Raw genomic sequence first — 6,219 nt, 5'->3', positions numbered from 1 at the left:
TTCCAAATCTTCAAAGCTTGATTTCTACGGAACTAAAACTCAAATCAAAATTCCAATCCGACCAAAATGATCCTCTCTTCTTTCTCTACATGATCATATGACTTATCAAGGCTGGGATCAAGGTGAGTTGGCTGTACTGTCTCTCTTTTGATTCAGTTTCAAGGAAACATGCTTAAATATGTGTTTTCTTGATGTGATTTAGGAGGAAAAAGTGTTTAAGGACCACCTGAAAGTTTGATTGAATTAGGAGCAGCAAGACCAGGTAGGGTGCCACGAAATTAATCTTGATTATTTGTGTTTGAGATGTGTGAATGTTGTATAATTTGGCTGTAATAAAAATTGGTTGCATATATGATTGATTCTTGGTGAAATTTTGGTGAAATTTTGATGAAATTTGATGAAATTCAAGCTTTAAAGTTCATGTTCTTGGGCAGCTGGAAAAAACGAAATCCTAAGCATAAATTGAGGTTCAATTTGTGTTGAAATCATGTAGAAAAGATGGGGTTTTAGTGGCTGCTAATTTATTATGAATTATGGTAAAAATCGGTTGCTGAAAAGACTGAAAAACGGGTAAAAACAGAGAAAGAATCTGAAGAACATGAAGAACACTTTTACATGAGTAAGTAATTGATGCATAAATCCACTTCTGGGGCCCACTTGGTGTGTGCTTGGGCCGAGCCTTAACTTTCCACGTGTAGAGGCCATTTGTGGAGTTGAACGCCAGGTTTTGATCCATTTCTGGCGTTCAACTCTGGTTTTGGATCCTTTTCTGGCGCTGGACGCCAGATTTGGGCAGAGAGCTGGCGTTGAATGCCAGTTTACGTCGTCTATTCTTGGCCAAAGTATGGACTATTAAATATTGCTGGAAAGCCCTGGAAGTCTACTTTCCAACGCAATTGGAAGCGCGCCATTTCGAGTTCTGTAGCTCCAGAAAATTCACTTTGAGTGCAGGGAGGTCAGAATCCAACAGCATCAGCAGTCCTTTTTCAACCTCTGAATCTGATTTCTGCTCAAGTCCCTCAATTTCAGCCAGAAAATACCTGAAATCACAGAAAAATACACAAACTCATAGTAAAGTCCAAAAATGTGAATTTAACATAAAAACTAATAAAAACATCCCTAAAAGTAACTAGATCCAACTAAAAACATACTAAAAACAATGCCAAAAAGCGTATAAATTATCCGCTCATCACCTTTCCAAAGACTTAAAAGAGTCAGACTAGTAGCTTATCAAGTAGCCCTTCCTCCATATTTGTCAAACCTTCATGATGTTTTTCATGTCTCGCAACTTAAGAAATTTATTCCCGACGAGAGTCATATTTTACAACCAGAGATAGTACTGTTACGAAACGATTTGACATATCAAGCATCACCAGTTCAGATCGTAGAAAGAGGTGATAAGCAGCTAAGAGGCAAAACTGTTCACTTAGTCAAAGTAGCTTGGGGACAAAGAGGAGAAGAAGAGCACACTTGGGAATTGGAAGATAAGATGAAAGCTGATTACCCGCATTTATTCTCAGGTAACTGAAATTTTGAGGGCAAAATTTTCTGTTAGGAGGGTAGAATGTAACAACCCCGATTTTCGAGTACGCGAGATCTTTTCTGAAAGTACGAATTTCTCCGGAAAATCAGTAAGGGAAAAACCTTTGATATATCATCAAGTATCTCAATCCTCATTGTCATTATGTTATCTTTAAGTTAGAACCATTCCCAAAAAAAGTTAATTTTCGAAAATATATTAATAAAATAATAAATAATAATAAAATATTAAATAATAATATTTAATTAAAAATAATAAAAAATAAAAAATAATAAAATAATGCGAAAAAGGCAGTTTTCTGTAAAAGCTTTAGAAAGACAACTTTAAGCGCAGAATCTCATAATTACCTTCATAAAACACTTAGGGAGTGGTAAAAACGTATTAGTGAGGCAAAGATAAATAAAAGATAAAAAGTTGAAGAAAAGATAAAAATCAAAGAAAAAGTCTGTAAAATTTTAACAACAGAGAAACAGACAGAGACTAGTGAACGAACTAGGGCAACATAGTTAGTTCTTGATTTGCGAATAGGGTTAGGTATTATATGAAAAGTTAAACTGTTTCAGTATAGACTTAATGAACCTATACTTGGGGCAGGCTAACTAATCATACCGAAATTTACATAAGCTTTAAATACATACGTTAAATAGAGAAAGCAGAATAAAGTGAGGAAGCACAGAGAAAGGAACAAACAGAGCAGAATAAAGAGACAAAGCGAAGAGAGTAATATGATAAAGAGTAGAGGACCTATTGGGAGGTCATATGTTGCATTAAGGCAACCTCAGAGATATCTATATGTTCATCTACTGCATTGTAGCAGTCAGATAGATAATGGTGCAACCACTGAGAAACGCTTTCCTGCGGTACAGATCCATATTTTATTTCTGTAAGGCATAGGGGTTATTTCCTGTATACAGAAGGTGTGTCGGCATACAACCCTGCAGTGGCAGATGTGTTATTTCCTGCGTGCAGTGGACCCTGTGGTGGCAGAGGGGTTATTTCCTGTACACAGGGGTATAGCCAACAGGAAAGCCATATCCGGCTAGTAATGCTGGGTTACGTCGGGAGCGGGTAGAAACCGACAAATGAGCTCATTACCTGCACTAGGACTAGACATGCATCATTCTTGTCTGTGCATTATTCTCTATTGCATTCCTACTTGTGTTTGATCAATTTCTTTATGTTTGTTTGCTTGAGTGCTATGTCTATGCTTTATTTTCTTGCACTGTTCTGTTTGTGTTTTGTTTTCTGTTTTCCCTATCTATTTTAACTACTGTTTACTACTTTACTGTATTCTAATATCTATCTGCTAATCGGAATCAAATAAATGAACCATGTTTTCCTTGATTGCTATGAAAGAACTGCTGTTATTCCGTCTGATAGTTTAGATATTAAACCATTTCTGTCTCATACTTTATATCTGAATTCTGTAAGAGTTACATTAGATGGGAGTGATTGTGAGGGGTACGTTCTGTTAGCGGCTACCTCAAATGATAGTGAACTATGCTTAGAACGAATCCGAGTGGTGAAGGAATTTCCTGATGTTCTCCCGGATGACATACCTGAGTTTCCTCCTCAGCGAGAAATAGAATTCAGCATTGAACTAGTACCTGGAACCGGACCGATTTCCATAGCACCGTACCGGATGTCACCATTGGAACTTGCAGAGTTGAAGAAGCAGTTGGATGAGCTACTTGGAAAGAAATTTATTCGTCCCAGTGCATCACCTTGGGGAGCTCCAGTATTGCTAGTAAAGAAGAAGGATGGTGGAATGCGACTTTGCGTAGACTACCGGCAGTTAAATAAAGTCACTATCAAGAACAAGTATCCACTTCCACGGATAGATGATTTGATGGATCAGTTAAAAGGTGCAACTGTGTTCTCAAAGATTGATTTGCGATCGGGCTATCACCAGATTCGAGTGAAAGAGTCGGATATACCGAAGACTGCATTTAGAACTCGATATGGTCACTATGAGTATACGGTTATGTCATTTGGACTAACTAATGCTCCTGCGAATTTCATGGATTACATGAATCGTATTTTTCGTTCGTACCTTGATCAGTTCATAGTAGTTTTCATAGACGATATTCTCATCTATTCGAAGACAAAAAGAGAGCATGAAGAGCATCTAAGGACTGTATTGCAGATACTAAGGACTCGGAAGTTATATGCTAAATTATCAAAGTGCGAGTTTTGGACAGAGAAGGTGGCATTTTTGGGACATATTATATCACAGGGAGGAATTGCAGTGGATCCTTCAAAAATTGAAGCAGTAGTGCAATGGGAACAGAATTGCATATGAGCACAGCTTACCATCCTCAGACAGACAGACAATCAGAGCAGACAATCCAGACATTGGAAGACATGCTAAGATCTTGTGTGATGGATAACCAAGGCAATTGGGATAGATATTTGCCATTGGTCTAGTTTGTCTACAACAACAGTTACCAACAAAGTATCGGGATGGCACCTTATGAAGCTCTCTATGAAAGAAGATGTCAGACACCATTGTGTTGGAATGATGACGAAGAAGCCAGTGTCTTAGGTCCAGACTTAGTGCAAAAAACTACTGAGAAGATAAAAGAGATTCGCCAGAAGATCCAGACAGCACAGAGCCGTCAAAAGAGCTATGCCAATAATAGACGTAGACCCTTAGAGTTTAGTGAGGGAGACCATGTCTTTCTTAAAGTAACCCCGACTACTGGAATAGGTAGAGCCCTTAAGACTAAAAAGCTTAACCCTCGATACATAGGACCTTTCCAAATACTTAAAAGAGTCGGACTAGTAGCTTATCAAGTAGCCCTTCCTCCCATATTGTCAAACCTTCATGATGTTTTTCATGTCTCGCAACTTAAGAAATATATTCCCGACGAGAGTCACATTTTACAACCAGAGACAGTACAGTTACGAAACGATTTGACATATCAAGCATCACCAGTTCAGATCGTAGAAAGTGGTGATAAGCAGCTAAGAGGCAAAACTGTTCGCTTAGTCAAAGTAGCTTAGGGACAAAGAGGAGAAGAAAATCACACTTGGGAACTGGAAGATAAGATGAAAGCCGATTACCCGCATTTATTTTCAGGTAACTGAAATTTTGAGGGCAAAATTTTCTGTTAGGAGGGTAGAATGTAACAACCCCGATTTTCGAGTACGCGAGATCTTTTCTGAAAGTACGAATTTCTCCGGAAAATCAGTAAGGGGAAAACCTTTGATATATCATCAAGTATCTCACTCCTCATTGTCATTATGTTATCTTTAAGTTAGAACCATTCCCGAGGCAAGCTCGATAATGCAGTCGCGAAGAACTTAGTTTTTGAACCGTATCGGTTAGGAATTTTAATTCAGTTTTTCATAAATAGTCTCAGTTTGACAAACCGGACTCGATTTATGAGAAAAGAGAGATAATAGGATGATATTATCATTATATTAGTATTAGAAGCTTCTTGAATAATATTATAAGGTTACCTGGTCAGTTTTAGTTAAAAACAGAAAACCGGTTTAACCGGGTTCACAGTTTACTGGTGCAGCTTAGCACCAGCACTCTCTGATGACTTTAGCAATGCTAAGGCCTCATTATTCATGTTTTATTCTCATAATAAATATGTTACTAGTGTCATTTATGCTAGTAGCTCAGAAAATAATTTTTAGAGATGTTTTCACAAATGTTCCGATACATCTAGTTTTAGTAGTTATACACTTGAGATATTTTAATATTATTTTAACCCACCTTCAAGCCAACCAATCACAACTCTCCTTACACCCCCAAGACACTCCAAGGCTGGTCATTTACTCCCTTTGGCCGAAAATATGAAGAGAGAAAAGAGAGAAACTTTCATGACCCTTTAATCTTCAAAGTTTGATTTCTGCTGAACTAAAACTCAAATCAAAACTCCGATTTCACCAAAATGATCCTCTCTTCTTCCTCTACATAACCATGTGACTTATAAAGGCTGGAAATAAGGTGAGATGGCTGTCTCCCTCCCTATTCAATTCGGTTTTCAAGGAAAACCATGTAAAACATGTGTTTTCTTGATGTTCTTTCTTAGGAATCATGCTTAACTTGACTTGAGGGCCAAGGAATGTTAATTTCCAGCAACTCTAAGGTGAGAAATACCTTCCACACATGCTGAGTAAGATTTGTTCAGTTGAGAGTTTTTGGATTTAAAGTTGTTCTTGATGTGATTTAGGAGGAAAAAGTGCTTAAGGACCACCTGAAAGTTTGATTGAATTAGGAGCAGCAAGACCAGGTAGGGTGCCACGAAATTAATCTTGATTATTTGTGTTTGAGATGTGTGAATGTTGTATAATTTGGCTGTGCTAAAAATTGGTTGCATATATGATTGATTCTTGGTGAAATTTTGGTGAAATTTTGATGAAATTTGATGAAATTCAAGCTTTAAAGTTCATGTTCTTGGGCAGCTAGAAAAAACGAAACCCTAAGCTTAAATTGAGGTTCAATTTGTGTTGAAATCATGTAGAAAATATGGGGTTTTAGTGGCTGCTAATTTATTATGAATTATAGTAAAAATCGGTTGCTGAAAAGACTGAAAAACGGGTAAAAACAGAGAAAGAATCTGAAGAATATATGAAGAACATGAAGAACACTTTGAGTGTGATGAAGAACAATGAAGAACAGGCCTTAGATCTTAAAAAGGGCAAGGAAGTAAAATTTTTGGTGT

At 37.3% G+C, this 6,219-nt stretch overlaps 1 long non-coding RNA gene across 1 annotated transcript in view; it reads left to right on the top strand.

Annotated features, from left to right (window-relative positions):
- LOC110270636 overlaps nt 1–5,751 on the top strand; it is a 21,324-nt gene extending 15,573 nt beyond the window's left edge. The window contains exons 2-3 of the long non-coding RNA XR_002360275.1: nt 5,587–5,643; nt 5,728–5,751. This is a non-coding gene — a long non-coding RNA (uncharacterized LOC110270636). The remainder of the gene's footprint in view (nt 1–5,586; nt 5,644–5,727) is intronic.

This window comes from Arachis ipaensis, chromosome B04 (genome assembly GCF_000816755.2).
Source record: "Arachis ipaensis cultivar K30076 chromosome B04, Araip1.1, whole genome shotgun sequence".
Lineage (NCBI taxonomy): Eukaryota > Viridiplantae > Streptophyta > Magnoliopsida > Fabales > Fabaceae > Arachis > Arachis ipaensis.
The sequence above is the reverse complement of the archived record's forward strand: the minus strand, read 5'-3'. Positions and strand labels throughout refer to the sequence as shown.